General features: G+C 43.1%; 1 protein-coding gene across 10 annotated transcripts in view; it reads left to right on the top strand.

Annotated features, from left to right (window-relative positions):
- The window catches only part of PAM (peptidylglycine alpha-amidating monooxygenase), a 323,067-nt gene that overhangs the window by 4,071 nt on the left and 294,177 nt on the right, over positions 1-24,819 (top strand). For 8 of the 10 annotated variants that reach the window (XM_018050006.1, XM_018050005.1, XM_018050004.1 and 5 more), the window contains exon 1: positions 14,614-14,718. The exons of the other annotated variants lie outside the window; for them this stretch is intronic. The gene's annotated coding sequence lies outside the window, so the exon portion shown is untranslated. Of the gene's footprint in view, positions 1-14,613; positions 14,719-24,819 lie in introns of those variants that run through there. 10 annotated transcript variants of the gene reach the window in all.

Here is a 24,819-nt window from a genome sequence, read left to right as displayed (position 1 = left end):
CTGGGCAGCCTGAGGAAGATGAAGTTAACTGTACGCTTGGCCTTATTGCTCAGTACCTTCATTTTCCTATTTGTGAGCTGAGGTTAAAGATTGTGTCACTGCCCTGGACCTGTGTGATTTGGTGTAATGGTCATGAATATCAAGCCAGAAAGCTTCTTGTGTGTGTAAGAGCTTTCTCTCGCCTTTTAATTCCTTCAATTAGTAAAAGCTGATTGTGGAAAGCACGTACAAATAGCCAAAGAGAAGGGCTGTCTGCATTATGTTGGTAGTTGGTGGCCTGTGCTCTCAAGTCTTCTGAGCATTCAGTTCAGTTCAGTCGCTTAGTCGTGTCCGACTCTTTGCGACCCCATGGACCGCAGCACGCCAGGCCTCCCTGTCCATCACCAACTCCTGGAGTTCACCCAAGCTCATGTGCATTGAGTTGGTGATGCCATCCCGCCATCTCATCCTCTGTCATCCCCTTCTCCTCCCACTTCCAAGGGAGAAGTTGGCAGCGTCTTGTCTCTACAGTTTTCCGTACCTAAGTAGAGAATGAGACCTTCTTCTCAGCCAAGGTTGTGCAGCTAATGGCAGGAGTAGAACTATACTTTCAATAGCCTGAAAATAGCTCTCTGGTTTGTCCTTACCACACGTGGTCTCTCATCATCCAGGGCGCATCAAAAATCTCACATTTATAAATCGTGTATGGTCTAGAATTTTGGCTTTGGGGTTTTGATGAGCCTGGGTTTGAGTCCCGCCAGGCATTTACTAGTCTTGTAACTCTGGGTAAGTTACTTTTAATCTCCCAAATTCTCAGTTTCCTCATCTGCCAAATAATAGTAATAAAGGAAGTACTTAGCTCAGAAGGCTGTTGTAAGGATTAAATGAACTAATCAATGTGAAGTGCTTATTAGCACATTGCCTGTTACTAGTTTCATCCCTATTATGCAGGTAGTTATTTTAGTGTTCTGGGGGGAGGAGAACGACAATTCAGAGGTCCAAAGTTTTAAAATAAATATGTGCATAAAAATATGAATACCTCGCCACCTTCAGTATTTTGAATTAGCCATTCCCAATAGCTTCCCTGGTGGCTCAGGGTTAAAGCGTCTGCCCAGAATGCGGGAGGCCTGGGTTCGATCCCTGGGTTAGGAAGATCCCCTGGAGAAGGAAATGGCAACCCACTCCAGTACTCTTGCCTGGAGAATCCCATGGAGGGAGGAGCCTGGTGGGCTACAGTCCATGAGGTCGCAAAGAGTCGGACACGAGTGAGTGACGTCACCTCGCCTCACCTCAATGGCTTTATTAATTTATTTAACAAGGGTTTATTGAGCTCCTACTATGTATTGGGGCTTCGTAGACACTGGCGTGCAATGGGATACAAGCCAGTCAGTGTCACTTTCTTAGGACGTAAGAGTTTGGGGCAAGGTACAGACTTTAAACAGAAAATCACCAGTCTTGGGTGATTGGTGTGTGGAGTAGCGCAGAGACCCACAGACAACAGACAGGATGATAGTGGAGGCCGCAGTGGATAGGTGTCATGCAGTGGATCGCCTGATCCCAACTGGGGTTGGTGGTGGTCAGGGAAGACTTCCCATGAGTGTACTACGCCCTGGAGAATGGGTGATAGTCCGCGACTGAAGAAGTTGGAGGACTGAAGAGTGTCCCAGAACAAGGCGAACAGAGCCTTGTGCTTGGAACCGAAGTCAGGTGGATAATGTCAAAGCATAAAGAAGGGAGAGTTGGAGCGGCCTGGCAGCCGGAGAACCCAGGCTTCGTCTACAGGGATCAGTAGAAACTCAACTGCAGCCCAGCGCTGTCAGGTTGGGAAGCAGCCAAGTGTTGCCAGACGCCCTGATTTTTAAAGAGGAGCTTAATATTCATGTTTCATAAATGTGAAATGGCCGAAATGTTTTTAAAACTTATCGTGGGGGCCAAAACAGATGCATATTGTAGTTGGTATTCAACCCGGGGCCACCGCTGTATGGCCTGCCTTTTAGGGAATGAGAGAAGTTTAGTGCAGCTAAAGGAAAGCATCTTAGAAGAGGCAATGGACGAGCCCGTAGGTAGGGGCAGACCTGCTTCCTTCTGGGCCTCGTGGCGCTGGCCGAGGAGGGCTGGCTTAATCCCGAGCGCAGCGGATGATATCGAAGGCTGGAGCGACAGCGCTGATGAGGTTTGTGTTTACGAGGTGCGTCCTGGCTGTGTCTGCGTATGTGCGCGTGTGCATGTGTTCCGTCATTCAGGTCTGACTGTCTGCGACCCCATGGACGATAGCACGTCCATGGGATTTGCTAGGCAAGAAGACTGCAGTGGGTTGCTATTTCCTACTCCAGGGGATTTTCCTGACCGAGAGATCGAACCCGCATCTCTTGTGTCTCCTGCATTGGCAGGCAGATTCTTTTTTACCACTGTGCCACCTGGGAAACCCCCATTCTAGCTCCTGTATGGAAAAATGCCTGGGGAGAGGCTATAGTGATAACTGTTTTGAAAGCTGTCACAATGGTGCTATTAAGAAGTCCGTCTAGAAGCAGATACTCAAGCAGGATTGGACACAGATGGGTAGGTTGCAGAGATGTGTTTGAACTTCCACTATTGGGAAATAGCTCTCCCTTAGTCCCTCAGGTATCCGCACATCTTGTGAGCAGAGGCGCTGACTGTTTTCATTCCAGACTATCTTTTCAGGGACTTTGGTACAGCATATAGCTATGGAAAATAGAAGTAGTCTTTGTCTATGGAGCAAAGCATAGGTCAGTTTACTGTGCGTTATAAAAGATTTGGTACACTCTAAGCTCAGGAATCCCCTCTCTAGTGCAAATCACTGGGTGGATAGGTATTGCCTGCCCTCTACCCGTCATACTGTAGGAATTGTGTTTCATAGAACTGGCATAACTATGCTAATACTCCTGCTACTGGTTTTTTGTTTTTTTGAGTAATGTAATCCTTTGTCTCTGACCTAATAATCTCATTCCTTGTGACAGCAGCCATGAAACTGTGGCACGCTTATTTGTTAGTACTAGCCACGGAACTTAGCCAGGGGCCACATTGTTTAGACTTGTTACAATTAATTAATATGAAAAAATGTTACTTCCTCAGTCACTCTAGCCACATGGCAAATGCTTAATAGCCACACGTGGCGAGTGGCTACTGTAGCGGGCAGAGCAGATAATAAAACAGTTCCATCGTTGCAGAAAGGTCTGAAAGGTCTGTTGGGTGTTGCTGGTTTAAAGCTTCAGACTTTTTGTATTCTTGGATGAGTAGAGACAGACACTGTTGACTATGGCAGCATGGAAATGATGGCTGTTAGGTGGTATTAGATTCATAGAGGTGCCTTTGTACAAGGGAAGTATTTCTGCGTGAATAATTAGTACAGTATTTAGCTCATACCTGCTGAGGGGAAAATGTAGAGAACTGTCTGCACTGTTGGCTTGGAGACTGGGTGACTGGGGCCGTGTGGCTATGCGAGTTTTCCATACAGGTGGCATTCCTGAAAGTCACATGTGAGCATGAGCTAGAGGTCTGGGCTGAAAGGAGCTGGAGCCTCTGAATGCTGCCTTCAGCTCCATTTCCAGGCTGTGCCTAACAGGCAAGAACAAGAGTGGCACGTGGGCAGCGAGGTTCCGGAACCCAGCCGGTCCAGCAGCACCCAGACAGCGCCTGCTGCCACCCAGCTGCGCCGCCTGCATGCAAGGAAAGGATGAGGGGACAGGGAGATTTCCACCTGGCTCCTGTTCAGGGAGTTTATGAGGACGGCCTCAGGAAAAGAAGAAACTGGACTCAGAAAACAAACAAACAAACAAACAAAAAAAACCAACCCACAAAAACACAGAAGTGTAAATCACAACCTTAAATGACACAGTGGAGGTAGGGAAGCGCCAGGACCCAAGAAAAGCAACAGATCTGCATTCCTATCAGATGCGGGCAGCTTGTGTTGAGGAGGGCGTGGACCACAATCTTTGGGAAGAGACAGCACAACTTTCTTCCTGTCCTCTGTAACTGTCCGTCTAGTCAACAGCTGCGGCAGCCGCAAGGGACACATTTTGACCCATATTGAGGGTGCCCTGTTGACTGCTGGTGCTGCAGTTACAACGTAAGCAAAACAAGGGACAAGGGTAGGAATTCTAAAGAGTACAGGTGGAGACCCTTACGGAAGAATCAGGCTGCTGCTGCTGCTGCTGCTAAGTCGCGTCAGTCGTGTCCGACTCTGTGCGATCCCATAGATGGCAGCCCACCAGGCTCCCCCGTCCCTGGGATTCTCCAGGCAAGAACACTGCAATGGGTTGCCATTTCCTTCTCCAATGCATGAAAGTGAAAAGCGAAAGTGAAGTCGCTCAGTCGTGTCTGACTCTTAGCGACCCCATGGACTGCACCCTACCAGGCTCCTCCATCCATGGGATTCTCCAGGCAAGAGTACTGGAGTGGGGTGCCATTGCCTTCTCCAAGAATCAGGCTACCATCTGCTATTTCTATGAGAAGTAATGACTTTTCAGAAACTTCAGATATTGTGAATTTCACGTACCTATGCTGGAAGGAATTTGCTTCATGATAGTCGTTATTTGTAGCATGGTCACATTTCACTTATACGAAGACTAACTCATGTTTTTAAAAAATCAAAGCTTTAGACTGTTTTGAAGGTCGATCTTATTGAGTGCTTATATTCACTACCCAGAACCTGCTAAGGATGCCCCCTTGTAGAACTCTTTTGAGGAAAGCTTTCATAAAGAGGAAATGTTAATTTTGAAGTAGAAAGATGATCATTTGCATGTAACTGGAGAAGGAAATGGCAACCCACTCCAGTGTTCTTGCCTGGAGAATCCCAGGGACAGGGGAGCCTGGTGGGCTGCCTTCTATGGGGTGGCACAGAGTCGGACACGACTGAAGCAACTTAGCAGCAGCAGCAGCAGCAGAGTCCCTCCATAAAGGTTTCAGATAGGGAGGTTTTGCTCCATTTAGTGTTTTAATGCTACTTTGCTAAATGTTTTATTTTTTTGTAATTATGAGTTAAAAATATTTTATTTTGGTAGGAGTGGAAAAGGTTGGAGACACCCCCCCCCCCCGGCCACGTTCTTCCCTCCTCTGCCCTCCAAATATGGCCACATCAGTCTTCAGTGTGCTTTCCTTTTCCTCTCTCCTGCTTGTTTGCCATGGTTCCTAACCCGGCTTCAGGCTTGCATTGACTTGTGCCTCCATTCTCTTTATACAGACAGCGTGACATTAGAAATCATTGTTGTCTGTTGTATTTCTGAAGACCAGAATTCCACCAGTTTCACGCTGCCCCTTCTCAGGCTGGGTGTGGTAAATCATCTTTGGAAAACTGGCTCCAGTAGCGAAACGAACCAGGAGACCTGCTGTTTATTGCATGAGTCACTGACGGGTTCACGTGAAAGGAAATGATACCAGATTGCTTTTCGCCCACGTCACTGTTAACATCTTATTTTAAAATCGGCCTGAAATAAGGAAATCAAAATAAAGTGATCAGCTCTTTGTTTCCCCTAGAGGATTTAGAGGGATCTGGGTTCTGACGTTAGGTTATTATAAGAGTAACCCTGAGGTCACATATTCGGCTTCGTCCTTTAACCTGTGACTTCCTGACGTGCTCAGAACTTTTGAGGGTGTGCATTTTGTCAAGTTGCACACCAGTAATTTTAATCAGGAGCAAAGTAGATTTGTTCTATTATAAACCATTTCCTCCATGGCCAAGTTGCCTCGCTTAGCTATTACTGCATGCCTAATCGACCACAGTGAAATGTCTTTAAAACATTTTCCAGGGGACTAAGGACTTTGGGGAGAATTTTTATAAGGGAAAATGCCGAGGAGGAGAGTCTGAAGGGTTTCTTTGCATAGATAAATGTCTCCAGAGAGACTGATGAGTCAAGGAGTCTGTTAATAGGATATGTAAATGCAACCTTTCACCTAGTTACTGCCATTACCTAAGTCATAACTATGTAGTTTTAGCAAATTGTTTGAACTGGTTCCAGTTACTTAATAAAACAGAGCGTGTTGGTCCCATTCTTTTCTAGTCTGCAGTCAGCCCCACTTCAAAGTTTGCATTGCCCTGGGCTTTCCCTGTCTCCTTCTGTGTTTTTAATAGCAGCTTGTCATCCTGTTAGAGTTTTCCACTAATTTCTTTGTGTTTGGCTTTCGTTAAGTGTTTGTGGAAAGTTTTTACATCTGTGTATTGGATATTAACTTCTAGCTTTGTGTTTCTGATAGGGTAGGCATCCCAGGTAGCTCAGCGGTAAAGAACCTGCCTGCAATGCAGGAACCACAGGAGACGCAGTTTCCATCCCAGGGATAGGAAGATTCTCCTGGAGGAGGGCATGGCAACCCACTCCAGTGTTCTTGCCTGGAGAATCCCATGGACAGAGGAGCCCGGTGGGGCTACAGTCCATAGGGTTGTAAAGAGTCGAACACGACTGAAGCGATTTTGCACGCATGCACACATCACTTATTCAACATCACTTATTCTGTGCCAGCCATGTTCCCAGGGCTACTCTTGACCCTGGAGATCCAAGAGGGAGCAAAACATTCGTGATCCGTGGCTGTCGTGGAGCGTAGAGTCCAAGATGAAGAGAGTCATTAATTAACTTTTTAAAAAGCACAGCAATTACAGAGGTAAATGCTCTGAAGAGAGCGGTAGGTTTTGTGGGTTTGTATAACAGGAACCGCCCCCCCACCAGGAAGTGATGTTTGCATGATAACAGAAGCATGAGTAGGAGAACGTGAGGAAAAGTGGGGAAAAGAGTGTTGCACACAGCAGAGGGAAGTTAGTGCTGAAGCCCCGAAACAGAAGGGAATAGGCTGGAATCAAGGAACTGAGGACTTAGAATTCGGGGGAGAATGGAGTGAGGTGAGGCTGGATACTCAGGCTGGGGCCAGTTAAGAGTTTGGTCTTTATCCCAAGGACCGTGGAGAGTGTTGAAACAGGGGTTGCTGACCCCATGAGATTTTTGTTTTGGTAGGGTCATCTGTTGGGGGAGTGAGTTGGAGGGGGCCCGGGTGGCAGTGGAGAGTGGTGGGTGGCGTCTGAACTAATCCAAGTGGACTGATGAGGTGCTAAGCCTGCTGTATGTACTGGGAAGTGGCAGTGACCATGGACTAGAAGTGTTTCAGGGGATGACATCAATTATACTTGGGAATAAGATGGGATTTCCTTTTATTCATTCAACAAATATTTAGTGAGTTTTAAACTTTATGCCAAGCTTTGGGACTATATCTATGACCAAGATACACAAGATCCCTGTATTCATGGAGTTGACATATTAATGGGCATGGTAGCTAATCAGTAAACTTAAAAATATATAAATATAATATAATATATAAATATAAATTAAGTATAAATATAATAAATATATAAATATTCAGTTCAGTTCAGTCACTCAGTCATGTCCAACTCTTTGCGACCCCATGGAATTCAGCATGCCAGGCCTCCCTGTCCATCACCAACTCCCAGAGTTTACCCAAACTCATGTCCATCGGGTCAGTGATGCCATCCAACCATCTCATCCTCTGTCGTCCCCTTCTCCTCCTGCTCCCAATCCCTCCCAGCATCAGGGTCTTTTCCAATGAGTCAACTCTTCGCATGAAGTGGCCAAAGTATTGGAGTTTCAGCTTCACATCAGTCCTTCCAATGAACACCCAGGACTGATCTCCTTTAGAATGGACTGGTTGGATCTCCTTGCAGTCCAAGGGACTCTCAAGAGCCTTCTCCAACACCACAGTTCAAAAGCATCAATTCTCCGGCGCTCAGCTTTCTTTAGAGTCCAACTCTCACATCCATACATGACTACAGGAAAAACCATAGCCTTGACTAGACAGACCTTTGTTGGCAAAGTACTGTCTCTGCTGCTTTTTTTATAAATAAATATGTATATACACTATTATATATATAATTTCAGACAAGTCCTGTAAGGAAAAATGAAGCTGTGTAAGGAACTTGAGAATGACAGAGGAGGTCCCCTCATATAGGATAGTCAAGAAGGACCTCTTTGAAGATGTGGCGTCTGAACTAAGACCCAAATGAAATGGGAGAACTCACAATGCACAGACCCTCTTCCAAGGAGAGGGAAGAGCAAGCACAAGGTCCTGAGGTTGGCATGGGGACCCCTCTCCCCCAGAGATTCCCAAGGAGGCCAGGGTGTGTAGAAATACAGGCAGAAAGAAGAAAGATGTCAGGGATGCCTTGCCAATGCTTGAAACATAGAGTGTCTGAATAGATTCATTACATTCTCTTCGGTCATAACCAGCTTTTCAAAACCGCACAACTCCAGGTTGCTTGGCCGCTCACCTGAGTTTAACACTGCTCCTGGGACAGCTTCCTTCTTCACACTTTGCTAAAAACCTGACAGAGATGTCTGCATGTCGAGTCTCTCGATGGTGACCCCTCTATGAGCTCAGTGGAAGAGCCCGTCTCTTACTTTAAGCCCATTTCAGCTCTCCCTGGACTTCTCGATTAGTCACTTGAAGGCCTTCCTCGTGTTTGATGAGACCTTCCATTTACTTGACTGATTTTCTCCTTGAAGTTTCGTGTATTCACCATGGTGCTGTGCTGTGCTTAGTTGCTCAGTCGCGTCCAACTCTTTGCAACCCCATGGACTGTAGCCCGCCAGGCTCTTCTGTCCATGGGATTCTCCAGGCAAGAATACTGCAGTGAGTGTCCATGCCATCCTCCGGGGGATCTTCCCAACCCAGGGATGGAACTCAGGTCTCCTGCACTGCAGGCGGGTCCTTTACCAGCTGATCCACCAGGGAAGCCCGTGCACTGTGGGCTTAGTCACTCAGTCACGTCTGACTCTTTGCAGCCCCCACGGTACCTCTTTCCTAGTAGTCTCTCCGTCTCTTCCTTCAAGGCCAAGTTCAGAAGTGATGTGTTACCTTTTCTACCAGTTTCTTCTGATCTGCTCCACCTGGCCTGGGCCACGGAGGTCCTCCGCCTACTCAGTCTGTGTGATGTCATTCTTTTTCTTCCTGGGGTCACTTGAAAAGGCACCACTTCTAAGTGCCACCGTCGTTCCAAATGAAAATATTTAGGGTTATATTCTTCCCTCCTAGAGAAAAATTGATGCAAACAGCAGCTCTGCCCTGGTGTTCATGTAACACTGGCCAGAACATCCAGCTGGCCGAGGTTTAGTTTCCTTGCCTGCTTACCAATTTCTTCCCCAGCGTGGTTGTACGGAGGAAGGGAAGTAAAACATGGAAAATGTGTTTTAAACAAATGCAGGACCTCTTTAACATTTCAGAAGGACGTATTTCCTACCCTCGTCTCCGGGTTTTTCACATCAGTTAGCACCAGGGTGGAATCGTGTGTGCTGCAAGGGTTCTGGGAGGTGTCTCGAGCGCCCAGCCACACCCTGCAAGCTGGGGACAACTCAGGCCACGGCCTGTGTGTTCATCTCCTGGGGCTGCTCTAACAAAAGTCCACAGGCTAATGGCTTAAACCTCAGAAACTGACTGTCTCAGAGTTCCAGAGGCTCTGAGATCAGTGTCCTGGCAGGGCTGCTTCCCTCTCGGAATGTGAGGGAGAGCCCCTCCTTCTCTCTGAACTTTTGGTAGCTCCAGCCATCCCTTGGCTTGTCGATAGAATTCTCCCTTTGTCTTCACCTGGCCTTTCTTCTGTATCACACTGTCTTTGTTTCCTGTGTTTATTAAGGACACAGTCATTGGATGATAGCCCATTCCTGTGACCTAAGCTTGATCACCCGCGTAGACCCTATTTTCAAATAAGGTCACATTCACAGGTACTAGAAGTTAAGACGTGAACATCATTTTAGGGCTACGATTCAATTCATATTGACCTGATTCAGTACACATACGGGAAAGGGCAGCCGCAGACTTGCTGAACTAGCTCTGTATTACTGGAATGACTCATAGAGGAGCTGCATTAGGTATGTTAGAGCGAGTTTCTTGTATGATACGGGGCGAAATAAGTGAAATACTTGGTAAAAAAAACTACGTGTGAAATGCTTATTTTAGAGTACTGCAAGTCCTGTTGATTTCAAATTGGTATAACTTAGAGCACAGAGGGCCCACCAAGAGAAGGAACAAAAGAACCCAATAACCTTTCTTCTGAATTATGATAGTACATCGGTTGTTGTACTGACGTGAATGAAAAAAGTGTGCAGTCCATGTGTGTGTATTCATATCATCTTTATGTGAACGTTTTTGTGTGGCAAATTTTATTGCTTCTATTGATTTTTTTTTTTTTTTTTTGGCCCAGCCTGCTTCTCTTTGACTTTCTGGAAGGCCGCATGTGGTCCTATGACAAACTGATCCCTTCTCTGCTAAACACCCAGAAGAGTCTGCTGTTTTTCTCTTATTGGGTGCTCCAGTCTTGTGGATAAAACTCATTCCGCTCTTAGACTTAAAAAGTATCATTAGTATTTTTTTTTTCATCAGTTTTTTTGTTGTTGTTGCTGTTTTGTTATTTTTTGATAGTGCATGGGACAGTTTGATGCATTGTTAATCTGTTGATGTTGGAGGACACTTAAACACATCCTAGTAGAGTTTCACCGGATTTGACATTGCAGTGTTACATTTTATTTGGTGAACATGAAGAAAGCCTTCATAGGCTTTCTTATTCTGGCATGTAAATTAGCCTTTACCTTAGGAACATTGAGGAAGATTCCTGAAGCTGGTGTGGTAGGATTTTACTGTACTACTTGGCTGACCGATTTAAAACTAACCATTTTTTATTTCCTAACAAACAGTTTGGCACAGAAGCTTCTTATAGTAAGTCAGTGAGCCTTGGTGAATACTTGACTTTTACCTAGAAAAGTGGCTGTTTTTTGGTCAACTGGAAGAACATAGCTCCCGTGTTCTAAAAAAACATCTGACATACAAAGTTTTTAATTGTTTCATTTCCATTAATTTGCTTCATTCTTATTGCTGCATTGAGATTTTCACTAAAGGAAAAGATAGCCATAAGTTGTTAATTCTGCTTATGTAAAAAAAAATAAAGACAATGAATTGTGGAAATACAGTCCCTCTTGATGTGTTATCGAGTAGGTATCAAGTAGGAGAAAAAGAAAATTTTGATCTTGCCCTTCCACATGCAGGAGGATACCTTCTTTCTGAATCAACAGAAGGCTGAAAGTCTATGAAAAGGGTAGAAAAAAAGGAGAGTAAATTTATTGCTACCTTAACCTTCATCATCTGCAAATCTTGACTCTTCCTTGTTCTTTTTTAATACTATTGTCTATTTGTGTGATCTTGGCTGTGCCGGGTCCTCCTTGCTCTGTGGGCTTCTCTCTAGCTGTGGGGCACAGCCTTCTCATCACATGGCCTTTCTTGTCATGGAGCAGGCGTTCTAGGGCACACGGACTGCAGTAGTTGAGGTTCCTGGACTCTGTGTCTGTGGCCCCCGGGCTCTAGAGCACAAGCTCAGTACTTGGGGTGCCCAGGCTAAGGCATGTGGGACCCTCCCGGGTCAGGGGTCGAACCCGTATCGCTCGGACTGGCTGGACAACTCTTTACCCCAGAACCACCAGGGAAGCTCCCTTCCTTGTTCTTAAGTAAACAATGCTTCTGACAAATGTTTTCCCTCAAAAACGTAAATACCAGAAGGTCAAAATAGTTACTGAAGTGATAAGATCAACCAAAAATATGTTGAAGAGAGAGTGTGTCAGATAGAAAATTTCATGGCTTGAGGAGTGAGGTAGATGGTGATGCTGGGGGCGGGGAGGGTTAGGGCAGGATATTTTACAAGGTATATTTGTTCCTGGAGTCAGGAAAAAAACTTGTTTCTGACTGTTTCAATTTTTTTTTTGCTGTTTCTGGTTTTGCAATCTTCCATTGTTGTTCCAAGTCAAAATATTTATGTGCATGTTCTTTCTCCCTAAAACATGACCTTCAGGCCACACCTGGGACTGTCTGTGTTTTGTGTAATATCAGCATCCAGTGGAATTTTTGGCCCTGGGGTGCTCAGCCAGTAGGCTCCAGCACAGTCATTCATTCCCTGGTACCATTTATCCTACTTGATGAACTCCTTACACATTTTCCTGAGATGCAAATATAAATATATACATATATTTATATACATCAGTTCAGTTCAGTTCAGTCACTCAGTCATGTCCGACTCTGCGACCCCATGGACTGCAGCACGCCAGGCCTCCCTGTCTATCACCCACTCCCGGAGTTTACTCAAACTCATGTCCATTGAGTCAGTGATGGCATCTAACCATCTCATCCTCTGTCATCCCCTTCTCCTCCTGACCTCAATCTTTCCCAGCATCAGGGTCTTTCCTGATGAGTCAGTTCTTCACATGAGGTGGCCAAAGTAATGGAGTTTCAGCTTCAGCATCAGTCCTTCCAATGAACACTCAGGACTGATCTCCTTACTTATGTACTTATAAGTAAGTGTATATATATAATATATAATATACTTGAAAGCTGCAGGGGCCTTTTTGAAGAGGCTAAGTATATGGACTTAAAAGTCAGCCTTGGGCTCAAGCCCCAGGTGTGACATCACCAGCGGTGTGACTCTGGAAAAGTGACTCACTCTGTGCCTCACGTCGCCATCTCTGAAATCAGATCATAATAACGGTAAACTGGCCCTTTGGTCTTTATTACGGACCAAAGAGGCTGTTCTAAGCATATCACCTATATTTAACGGCTGATTCTCACAGCAACCCTGTGAGGTGACTTCTGTTATCACCACTTGCAAGTAAGGAAAATGAGATAATTTGCCCAAAGTCACACAGTATTAAGTACTGGGGCAGAGGAATCTGCAGACTCTGCCTTAGGGCCCTGTGTCACCCGGAAAGCGACGCGATGACCGTGTAACGCCCTTAGATCGGAGCCTGGCGCAGAGCAAGCGCTCAGACAGCTGCCCCTCCCTCCTTCTGCTGTACCTACCTGTTAGGATGGCTGCTCTCACTCCTGTTCTTACTGCCCTGCGGTCCACCGGGTCGCCGAGGGCTGGCCCCGCCTGAGCGGCCGGCAGCACCCGTCGTTGGTCCGTGTTGCGTTAGTTTCAGGGATACAGCACGGTGATACAGTCTTTTTCAGATTCTTCTCCACCGCGGAGGCAAGCAGACCGGCGCCTGCGCTCCCCTCGGGGCTCAGACTGGAAAGAGTAGGCCTGGCATGCCGGAGACCTGGGGTTGGATCCTCGAGTTGGGAAGATCCCCTGGAGAAGGGAAGGGCAACTCCAGTGTTCTTGCCTGGAGAGTTCCACGAACAGCAGCGCTCGGCTGGCTGCAGTCCATGGGGTCGCACAGAGTCGGACACGACTGAGTGGCTGACACTTTCACTTTTCCATCATAGGTTTTTACAAGATACTGCGTGCAGTTCCCTGTGCTGTGCCATAGGCCCTTGTTGTCTGTTTTGTATAAACTATTGTGTGTATGTTAATCCCAAACTCCGATTCATCCCCCTTTTCCCTTCCTCTTTGGTCACCATAAATTTGTTTTCTGTGTCTGTGACTCTATTTCTGTTTCATAAGTACCTTTACTGCTCTTCATATTGTCTACTCTGATTCATACCTAACCGCATCTTAATAGTAGTTAATAATTTTCCTGAACACTCTCTACAGACTGTGAACAAATGGCACTAATAGTGTCTCTCTCATGTTTTTTCTACCAGTGAAGTCAGGCTTAGATTGGTTCTCAAAGGGGTTTATATTTGTTTTTAAACCTAACATTTTAGCAGGGCCATATAATAAAGTATTTTGGAACATTTCAAAGTTGCAGCTATGCAGGGCCCCCCCCCCAAAAAAAAAAAACCACACCAAAACTGTAGGGCTTTGGTTAAACTTTTTTGGGAGTTATAAACTGCTAGTGGCTGTTTAGATTTTCTCCAAGAGAAGTTAGGCTCTGTTACATTTATTTTTTGGTGCATTGTATACTTGATTCTAGGATGTAGGGTTTGAGGGTGGTTGAGAACTATTATCACCTTATAGCATTTTTTCTCATTTCTGAAAATTATCTATTTTATCATTCTATTATAATACTCATTTAAAAAATGAAAATAAGCTGATTTTCCAGTTGGGAATGAACTTGAAAATCTTTCTCATTTTTTTGCTCCATTCTGAGCAGGAGAAGGGCTTCCCAGGTGCTGCTAGTGGTAAAGAACCGGCCTACCAACGCAGGAGACCTTAAGAGATGCAGATTTGATCCCAGGGTCGGGAAGATCCCTTGGAGGAGGGCAGGGCAACCCACTCCAGTATTCTTGCCTGAAGAATCCCATGGACAGAGGTGCCTGGCGGGCTACAGTCCATGGGGTTGCAAAGAGTCGGACGTGACTGAAGTGACTTAACACACACAAGCAGGAAGAACATAGAAGATAAGGAGAAAACAGGCTCATTGTTGGAGGCGTGGCCTTTCTAGGGTTTAGTCACCAGCTGTGTACCAAGCAGTTTTTCATCTGGGCCGCGTACTTGGTGCTGACGATGTCTCTGTCTCCCTCCCACAAATGCTGTGTATGTGCACCGTGATGCCTCGTGGCTAAGTCTAGAGTTTCCAACCTTGGGGACATGGAGGAGGAGAGGCTCGGGAGGGACCGTTTAGCACCCCGAGAAGAGGACATTGACGTTGACACTGCTGTCAGCTAAATTTTGAAGCCTTTCGAAAAGAAGAGTACACCATATGCCCCGATTTTATAGAGAGAAGCCTAACACCAGTTTAAAAAATATCATTCCAGAAAGGTTTATGATCCGAGTGGCTGGAGGACCCCTCAGAGGCTGCAGTGCACTGGACGGTCTGTGGCTGGATTTAAGAGAAGCAACATTTGTGTGTTCTCATTCAGGTAAACTAGGGACACCGATATCATCATGATTGCTTCCATTGATTGAGGTACTTTTGTGTGGAGAAGAAAAACAGCTTCCTAGTGTTAGATGTTACGAGCCTATCTTGGCCTGGCTTCTCACTGGCTATGTGACCTTTGGGCAGATGACTGAGCATCCCAGGGCCTCAGCTTTAGCATTGTTAAAACCGGGGATATGCTGGGACCTATTTCAGAGAGTGTGGTGGCTCTAATTATTCTTTGAGTGATGTCTATAAAGTGTCATATGCCTAAAAATGCATGAAAGCGGCAACAGAAATGCATACATTCTGTATGCAATTGCGTGCAAACATGCAACAGATTGCATGCGTGTCTGGCATGCGGTTAACTGCTCAGTTACTGTTAGGTGTGTTTATTAGATGTTATGTGCTTTCCCTGGAGTACCTCTGATGCATTCTGTAACCCCACAGTGTAAACCATTGTCCCAGTTTTATAGAAGAGAAAATTGAGGCTCAGAGATGGCCGCTTCATTTTGAATGTGACGGTTTGTGAGAATGGTCTTTCTGTTACCCCCCCGCCCCTTGCCCTGATGGTTGGGCTCTGCTGTCAGCCATTAACACCTGATTTGTGAGACAGAGCACAAGTGGGTTGTGATCTGTTTTTTTTTTCCTCAAAATTGTGTGCCCGGATGCTTTTGATGTTCACATGATACACACAGTGTCCTTAAACTTTGGAAATAGTTCCTTTTCCAAGGAAAACATCCTCCATTTGACTTAATTGTGTCTGTCATAATTTTGCATACATCGATGCCAGTGCAGAATAAATGTCAGGTTATAGCACTTATGAAGTTATAAAAGAAAACAAATTTGCAAATTAAATGCCAACAAAACTATACAATCAATAAAAATTCAAGTAATTACATTAATTTATGCAACAGATGTGCTGTTTTGCTGAATGAAAGTAAGCTTTCAATTTGGGGCTCATCCATACTCAGGATGGATTTTGTTTGATCTGTGCCTAGTTTTCATTTTATGATATTAGGTAAGTGTTAGTAACTCAGTGGTGTCCGACTCTTTGTGACCCCATGAACAGTAGCCCACCAGGCTCCTCTGTCCATGGGATTTCTCAGGCAAGAATACTGGAGTGGGCTGCCATTTCCTTCTCCAGGGGATCTTCCCAACCCAAGGATCCAACCCAGGTTGCCTGCATTACAGGCAGATTCTTTACCATCTGAGCCATCTTTAGCAGCTGAGCCCTGCTACTCATATTGTAAACCTTTGAATATCTGTAATTTCATATGGTTCAACCTAAAAAATGTCTTTTAAAATAAATATATAACTTGGTAGTAATCACTGTAAGGTGTTATTTGTTAATTCAGAATAATAGAACTTCAGGAATACCAATTTTAACAGTTGTTGCTTGATAAAACACGAGAAGCTGTTTTATTCTCTTTGGTTCAGTATTTAAGTGTAGACTGCGCCTTAGTCTTGGCTCTGAGCTTAGGGTCTGGAATCAGACTTCCTGGGTTCATCTTGCTGCAACAGTTTGTTTTACATAAAAATTTCGGTGAGTTTTACCTTTCTTTCTGATAAACTAACACTGCTGGGTTAACAAGTATGGAGATGCGAAGTCCTTGCTTTGTGTTGTATTTCATTGCCATTTACACTCAGTGTGCAGAAGAGAGCCCAGTTTCCCACACCCCATATCAGGAATTAGAAAACATTCCCCATGAAGCGCCAGGAGGGTAAATACTTTAAGCTTTGCTGACCACATGCACACATACAGTCTCTGAAGCAGCTATGTAGCCCTGTTGTAATAGCAAGAAAGCAGCCTTAGGCAATACATAAAACTTTACGGATGGACACTGACATTTAAACTTCATACAGTTTTCACATGTCTCAAAATATCACTCTCTAAACTTTTTTCCAACAATTAAAACACATGAAAATCACGCATTCTTAGCTTGAAAGCTGAACAGAAGCAACAGCAGGCATTTGACTTGGTAATTTGGTGAAATGTGAGGCATTTTATGTTCCTTTAAGAATTTTTATCAACTTTTTAATTGTAGTAAAACCACACACACATCACAAAGTTTACCATCTTAACCATTTTCAAGTATAAAGTTCAGTAGTCATAATATATAACAGATGTCCAAAACTTTTTTATCTTGCGAAACTCTGCCCACTCAACCAGTTCCCACTTCCTCCTCCCCCTGGCCTGGGTAACCACCATTCTACTCTGTTTCTATGAATTTGACTACATACCTGATATAAATAGACTCATCCAGTGTTTGTCTTTTTGTAACTGGCTTACTTCACTTAACATAACGTCTCTTAGAACTTTTTGCAGGCATGCGTTCCTTTTTTTGGGTGTCTTGCTAATTCTGGACCAAATAGAAATGTTTTAAATCTAGTCTGATCTGTTGGGATTGTGAATGTCCTTTATGTTTTGTAGCTTTGGATTTATCTTAGAGCACGCATACATTTTGTAGGAAAAAGAAAAAGTGCTGCAAGAATTCTGTGTTGGACATTCAGGTTGTTCCTGCTGATATCTTAGGGTAGGACCCTTAAACTGGTGAACAATCTTATTCTGACTCATTTATTGAGCAGTTATTTACCAGGTCCCCTGAGGCCTGAGTGCGATTCCCTGGGTCTGGTAGATCCCCTGGAGAAGGAAACAACAACCCACTCCAGTAGTCTTGCCTGGAAGATCCCACGGACAGAGGAGCCTGGCAGCTACATACAGTCAATAGGATTGCAAAGATACGTGACTGAAGGACTACACCTTCTCTGTGTCAAACTTGTTTATCCTCTGTTGTATTAATAGAAATTTGGTTTGCTCCAGTGTATCCTTTTTATTGAGTACTCAGTTGCCATAACTTACTGCTGAGGTTGGACAATTAGTTATTCCAGTTTAAAAAAGACTGCAATCTATTAGAGCAGAAAGTTTCTGCAGGCTGAAAATTTGTAAGAAATAACAAAGCGGTATTTAGCAGAAAACATTTTTTTAAGATGAACAAAATGCTTAAAACACACGTGAAGAATTTAAGCCTGCACTATTATGTTCACTTTTCACTTTCCTGCATTGGAGAAGGAAATGGCAACCCACTCCAGTGTTCTTGCCTGGAGAATCCCAGGGACGAGTGAGCCTGGTGGGCTGCCATCTATGGGGTTGCACAGAGTCGAACATGACTGAAGCAACTTAGCAGCAGCAGCAGCAGCAGCAGCAGCAGCAGCAGCATTATGTGCCAAAATTGCCATTTTATGAAAAAAAAAAACAGTGAAAAAATTAACTAAATATCTTTGAAAAAGTTATCATTTAAAAAATTTAAATGTGATACAAATTTACTGAATGACATTAAGAAACTGAACATAAACTAAGAAGGAAAAAAATCAACCAGAGTCAATTACTGTTAGCATTTGAGTATATATCCTAACAAATAGGTGAGCTGATAGTATAGAATAGAATCATATTCTGTTTACTGTTTTATAATCTGTCATCTGTTTGCTCACTGTTTGTATTCTAATCTAATTTGTGGGTCAATATCTGTTCCCCTTTTTTCTTAATTTTAAGTGATCTGGTAAAAAAAAAAACACTAAATTTTCTTATTTTTTCTTTTTCAGTCATTTCTTTAGTTCTTATCTTTTTGACCCTCCACCTATCTTAGTTTTTAATGCACCTGGTTGAGTGTGTGTGTGTGTGTGTGTGTAGCTCTTTGTAGTATGAACTATAGCAGAAGTTTAAGCTCCTCTTCAGTTTTCTTAAAGCAATTTAGATAACAGCCTATTTCTTCCCTGTTAGTTTATGACTTCTCTTTTATCACATGTGAGTACAAAGCATTCCTGGGAAGTTTAGAAGTTTATTCTTCCCCACTGATGTGTTTATCTATACTTTAGCTACTGCATTGATCTTATTTTTGTAGCTTGAAAATAGATTCATATCCTTTTTCTTCCAGTTAGCTTTCCTTTTGTTTATTATTCCTGATCATCTGTTCTTACCCAGTGCTGTGTATCAGAGTTATCTGGGAAGCTGTGGCAGAGTATACGTGGTCTTTACAAATTGCAGTTTAGTGAGTCTAAGGAGGGACACAGCGGGTGTAGTCCAAGAAAACTCTCTGGTGGGTTCTTACACGGGTCCATATGTAAGCAGCCCTGTTCAGTGGCATGAGAATTGTTCTACTCAACCTTGATACTTTTAATGGAGTTGCATTACACTTAGCAATTAATTTTGGGAGAAATAACATTTTTGCAGTCTTTCTTCTTCTCATACTGGCTAGCAGTGTGTATTTCCCATTGTTCCACGGCTGCTTTTATAGTTCTCAGCAAAAATTTTTCTCCTTTTCTTTGTTTGTATTCCACACATTTCTTATGAAATTATGCCAGTGTTACTTGTTTCTTTCTTTATTTTTTTTTAAATGTGTATCAGCTCTGTTTCCATCTTGCTCCCTCATATTTCAAATTTGTTTTTGTGAGTATGCAGAAAACTTTCAGGGGGAGAAAAGCGGGAACTGTATACAGCAATGTCTTTATGTGGAACTTCATCTTAGTTGAAATGGATCTTTTTCAGAATTAACACGTAGCCATAAAAATTGAAGATGGAAAAGGTGAAGCAACATATGAATTGACGTATAATCTAGAGAGAAAGGAGATTTTATATTGATTGGAGACTGTTCTAGTCACTTTTTCACTGAGACCTTCTTGACTAGTCTATCTAAATTTGTAAACCTTCACCTCTAATTCTTGATTGCTGTACCTGGCTCTCATTTTTTCCCATAGAACTTATTAGTGTCTAACATATTGTATAATTTACTTTAAAAATTTTCCTTTATTGCCTACCTCATTAAAATCAACGCTTCCCTGGGCTGGGATTTTTAGCACAGTGCCTAGAGTTTAGCAAATGTTCTATACATTTTAGTTGAATGAATAAAACGTTAGATGGAAAAAAATCAAGTATTTAAGTGAAAGTTTCTGAAAATAGTGGCTTAAGTGTGTGAGTAAGGGTGAGAAATCTGATTCTACTAGAGAATTTAACAGTTAGTCCAAATTTGGCTTTTTCTTCCAGAAGAAATCTGTGGGTAAAAAGCACGTTAAGAAAAGAGCTTTGCAGCTAAGAGGTGAGAGATTTATATTTGAATATGTGAGGAATGGGGATGCCGCTGTTCATTCCCAGGGGCCCTGTTTACCATGTGGAAGTCTTTTCCTTTTCTCTTCGAAATGGAGAGGATGTTGACTTCACCTCTTCTTTTACTTTCTCTTCAAAATAGAGGTCACTGAAGTGATCTTTCTCCATTTTTATAGGTGAAAATAAAAGAGGGGAAAAGTTGTTTTGCTAGATTAGAGACACATATGGGATGGTTGTTTACGTCTTCTGTGGTGCTCTAAATGCAAGGTCATCTGCCAGATTTCTGCCTGCCCTTGAAAGACCTGCAGTCATTTATTCTGCGGGCAAAAGTGTGTTAATTATGACTCAGCATTTGAATGGCATCGTGCCATTTAGGTGTGAGCAGACTGGATATCTTCTTAAATACGTACATATATTATGTAATCTACATTTAAGTATAATACAGACATAAAATGTACATATTTAGGTATGTATTATGTATATACCGCACTGTAATATAAAAGGCAATACAGATCAAGTAGCTTGTAGCAAAGTAATATTTCAGTATGTGAAGTGCTTAGTTCTGATTACACAAGAAGATGGTACTAAGTATTCAGAAGCCCCTGGGGGACCCCCCACTAGACTGAGTAAGTTCAGAGGCGAAAGCCTGCATCACAGAAAATTAAAACAGAGACTTGGGAGGACTGCCTTTCAGGTGCTCAGTTCCCCGCATGGGTTTTGTGGTCGCTGTTTAGCATCTGATTCGTCTTCCCCTTGAACCTTGCATATTGCTCCCCTGCAGCCTCCTTGATTTTACCCTGTTTATATTTGTCCTGTCTCCTTTTTTAAGGTAGTGGCATTCTCAAAGGCAGACGGTTTGTCTTATACTTTATAATTCCCTAGGGCACTCTGTGCAGTGTTTCAGCTGTACAAGAAGCACTCAATTAATGTTTGCCTCACAAGTAAACAAGAGGGAAAATTAAGGTTTCAGGAAGGAGATTGTTATATTACAAAAAATCCTATTGAGGAGTTAGAATAATCAAACCAGGCATTTGGTCTCTGTGGTGTTTAGACTGAAATGAAAACTGGACCCCATATGAACGGATAAAATGAGTTATGGGATGCTGGAGTAGATCACTGCTATTGTTTCCTTCTGGTCTGTGGCGTTTGGTGCCAGGAAAATTCTAGACCTGTGGTGATTTAATCTTGCCAAATTAGAAACCTCTGAAATGAGTCATTCTCGTTTTTATTCATTTTGTTTTTACATGGGAAATTATATAGACAAACAGCCCAGTGAATGAAGCTTAGTTTTCCTATGGGTGGTGGTCCTTGGTACGCTTCCCATGGGAGTATTTTGTATGTTGATGCTGTACAGGTCAGGTTTATGTTGTGTGTTTGGACAGAGTATTTTGTGTGAATGTGAAATCAGGCAGTCCCTAGAATTCACATGTAATGATAGCGTGGATCTAAGATCAGAGCAGAAGAGAATTACCTGTTGTGGAAATGCCCTGTTCTTGCCATCAGAAGACCCTGGGCTCCTCTCTGTGCCTCCAGCTTGACTTCCATAAAGTGAAGGGATTGAAAGAGGTAATCTGTAAAGCAAGTATTCATTGGACCCTATTGGATCTAATACTTCTTTTTTATAGCATGTATTTTTTTTTAGTTTTTTAAAAATTATGTATTTATTTTAATTGAAGGCTAATTACTTTACAATATTGTGGTGGTTTTTGCCATACATTGACATGAACCAGCCATGGGAATACATGTGTCCCCCATCCTGAACCCCCCTCCTACCTCCTCCCCATCCCATCCCTCAGGGTCATCCCAGTGCACCGGCCCTGAGCGCCCTGTCTCATGCATCGAACCTGGACTGGTGATCTATTTCACATATGATAACACACATATTTCAATATAGCATGTATTTTTTAGTGCCCTCTTTATTACATTGAAATGAAATTCACATATAATATAACTTGCCTACATGCATAATTAAAATACATGTTTACATAAAATCTCTAACCATAACATAAAAGTGATACAGATCAAGCAGTTTATAATAAAATAATATGTATTTTAATATGCAAATATTTAATTATTGCATGGGAAGACATAATGAAGTGTTCAGAAGCTTGCGCCTATTTGTAGAAAAACAGTGCATAAGAAGGTTACAGATGCAGATGGGTCTTGATGTGTTGCCCAGTCAAATACTGGGAATGGCACTGCTGGTTGGTGATGCTATTTTTCCAGAATGATGAACAACTCTTGGAGAAGTTCCACATCAGACAAAATAACCATCTTATCTTGATTTATACAATTTTATTTCTAAACACAGAAGTTTTAAAACCATGCAAAAAATTCTTTGTATGCAAAATGGAATTGAGTTCTAGGCTTGGATAATCATAAACAGGCATATCACTTGCATGGTTCATGGGACACTTGTAAGTTTCGTAGAATGTGGTAGGCACTTCATCAAGAACTAATAATGCACCTCGCATGATGTGGCTGAGGACTCCTGTCTGCTCAGGCCAATAGCTCTCTCCCCACACCAACCCGATGACCAGGTTTCCAAACTGCTCTCTTGGGTGCAGTGCTGGTTCCATGGAAAGCCATTGCTCTGTTGTTGTTGAGTCGCTCAGTCATGTCCAACTTTTGTGACCTCAAGGACTATATAGCCCGCCAGGCTCCTCTGTCCTTGGGATTCTCCAGCCCAGAATACTGGAGTGGGCTGCCATTTCCTTCTCCAGGGAATCTTTCCAACCAAGGGATTGAATCTACATCGCCTCCATTGCAGTTGGATTCTTTACTGCTGAGCCACCAGGAATTCTCCACACCTGCACTTTCAGTGTTTTGAGTCAGCAAATCCTTCGCTGTGGGATCTGTCCTTTGCACTGCAGGGTGTTTAGCAGCATCCCTGGCTTCTACTTTGCCAGTGCACTCACTTAAAACTGTTCCAGCCGAAAATGGCTCCAGAGATTACCACATGTCTTCTGGGGGAGGAAACGCCCAGATTGAGAAACACTTCTCTGAGGTCTTATCCAGCTGCAAAAGATGTGAATTTAGGACACAGTACTATTCATTAATATGGACAAAACCATTGCATACTACAGTAATTAGTTCAGTTCAGTTCAGTCGCTCAGTTGTGTCCGACTCTTTGCAACCCCATGGACCACAGCACACCAGGCCACCCAATCCATCACCACCAACTCCTGGAGTTTACTCAAACTCATGTCCATCAAGTCGGTGATACCATCCAACCATCTCATCCTCTATCATCCCCTTCTCCTCCCATCTTCAATCTTTCCCAGCATCAGGGTCTTTTCCAGTGAGTCAGTTCTTCGCATCAGGTGGCCAAAGTATTGGAGCTTCAGCTACAGCATCAGTCCTTCCAGTGACTATTCAGGATTGATTTCCCTTACCACAGTAATAGGCATTATTAATTTTTCTGCCCAGCTGTGCTAGTAATGGATGCTTTTGCTAATGCCTCATTCTTGTGTTTCTGGTCATTTAACATTGGGGTTATTTTATAGCCTGGCGTTGCAGGGATGGGAAGTATGTACAGTATAGGAGGATACATTTTGAAGTATGAGAGCGTAGGGAAAGAGAATTTCAAGAAAAACTGCCACAGGAAGGTCCTTTTATAAGCAGAAGTTCACCGAAATTCCTTTCTGACAAGATTGACATGAATGTTAAAGGTTACAAGACAGAATTTTAGGTGTGAAAGAAATGTCAAAAATTCGATGGATACCTTCTCATTTTACAGATGAGAAAAAACCTGAATGCTGAAGTACAGTCACAGCTTGACTGTGAACCAGGACTTTAATCCATGTCTTGGATGTCCCCCTGACATTATGATGCCTCTCAACCAGGCTATATTTGTAAAATAATTTTAGCTTTCTGCAAGCACAAACTCTTGATAGGAAAGAAAAGACAAGATAATGGTTTTCTTTAAAATCTTGATCTCTAATGCAGGCCAGGAAACATAAGTGAGAAGGTTAGCTATTATATACTGAGTCTTGCATTCACACATTGAGCCCAGAAATGTTTTCAATACTAATGTAATTGCAATATTTTTATGGTGTTTTTGTGGACTAGGCATTGTTCTGAGAATTGTATCTTCTAATGCTTACAACAGCCGTATCACATAGACACTGTTACTGTTATCCAGCTTACGTGGATGAGGTGTGAAGAGTCTCGGAAGCTTGTCCAAGGTCATAGGGCTCATCAGTGGCTGAGCTGGGGTCTGAAGCCATGCGGTGTGTTGCCCATGTCCACGCTCTTGTCTGCTACCTGTTCAAGTCTACTCGCTTTAAGCCTCCAGCATGGAACTGACGACGGATGGGTTGCTGCTATAGCTTGCTTGTGAAATTGACATTCTTAAGAGCTAAACATGCAGAGGATTTCAAACCTGAACACTTTCAGAACCCAGTATATTTTCCTCCAAGACTGAATCACTCCTCACTGTTCTCCAACATTGACGCCAAAGGTGACCGTGCTCTTTATAGAATGTAAAAGCTTCTTTCATCATGTCGGTATCTAAAGCACAGTAACGCAGACCTTTGGCATGAAGTTCATAGCAGAAAGAGCCAGGATCCGAAATGAAAGGATTATATAAAGTCGTTTTCCTGATTTGTTTCACCCTCTGTGACTCCCCCAGAGGAGGGAGAGAAGATTTTGAAATCCTTTATTGCAAAATGAGTTTGAAGTAGACACAAATAATATATATGATTGACAGCTATAAAGAAGAAAGGAAAAAAAAAAAAACTCCAGCCCTTATTTTAGCAAGACGCTTGAAGGAAAAACATCTATATTTATTGAGAAGTGGATGCAAACCTTTCAAACATAATGTTTAAAAATTAAAATAGCATCGCAGGGTTTAGAAATATTTCCAAAGTCAATATTAGGTTTTTAAGTTCCAGGTAGTAGAAAAGGCAAAATCAATTAAATTTTATATTCCCAGGGCTTGCTCTCTTTCTCTCATTTTATATTTTTACTGGTGATATTGGCACAGACAACACAATGACTTCT

The sequence above is a fragment of the Capra hircus genome, chromosome 7, assembly GCF_001704415.2.
Source record: "Capra hircus breed San Clemente chromosome 7, ASM170441v1, whole genome shotgun sequence".
Taxonomy (NCBI): Eukaryota; Metazoa; Chordata; class Mammalia; order Artiodactyla; family Bovidae; genus Capra; species Capra hircus.
Note: the sequence above shows the minus strand (reverse complement) of the source record. Positions and strands in the feature narration are given on the sequence as shown.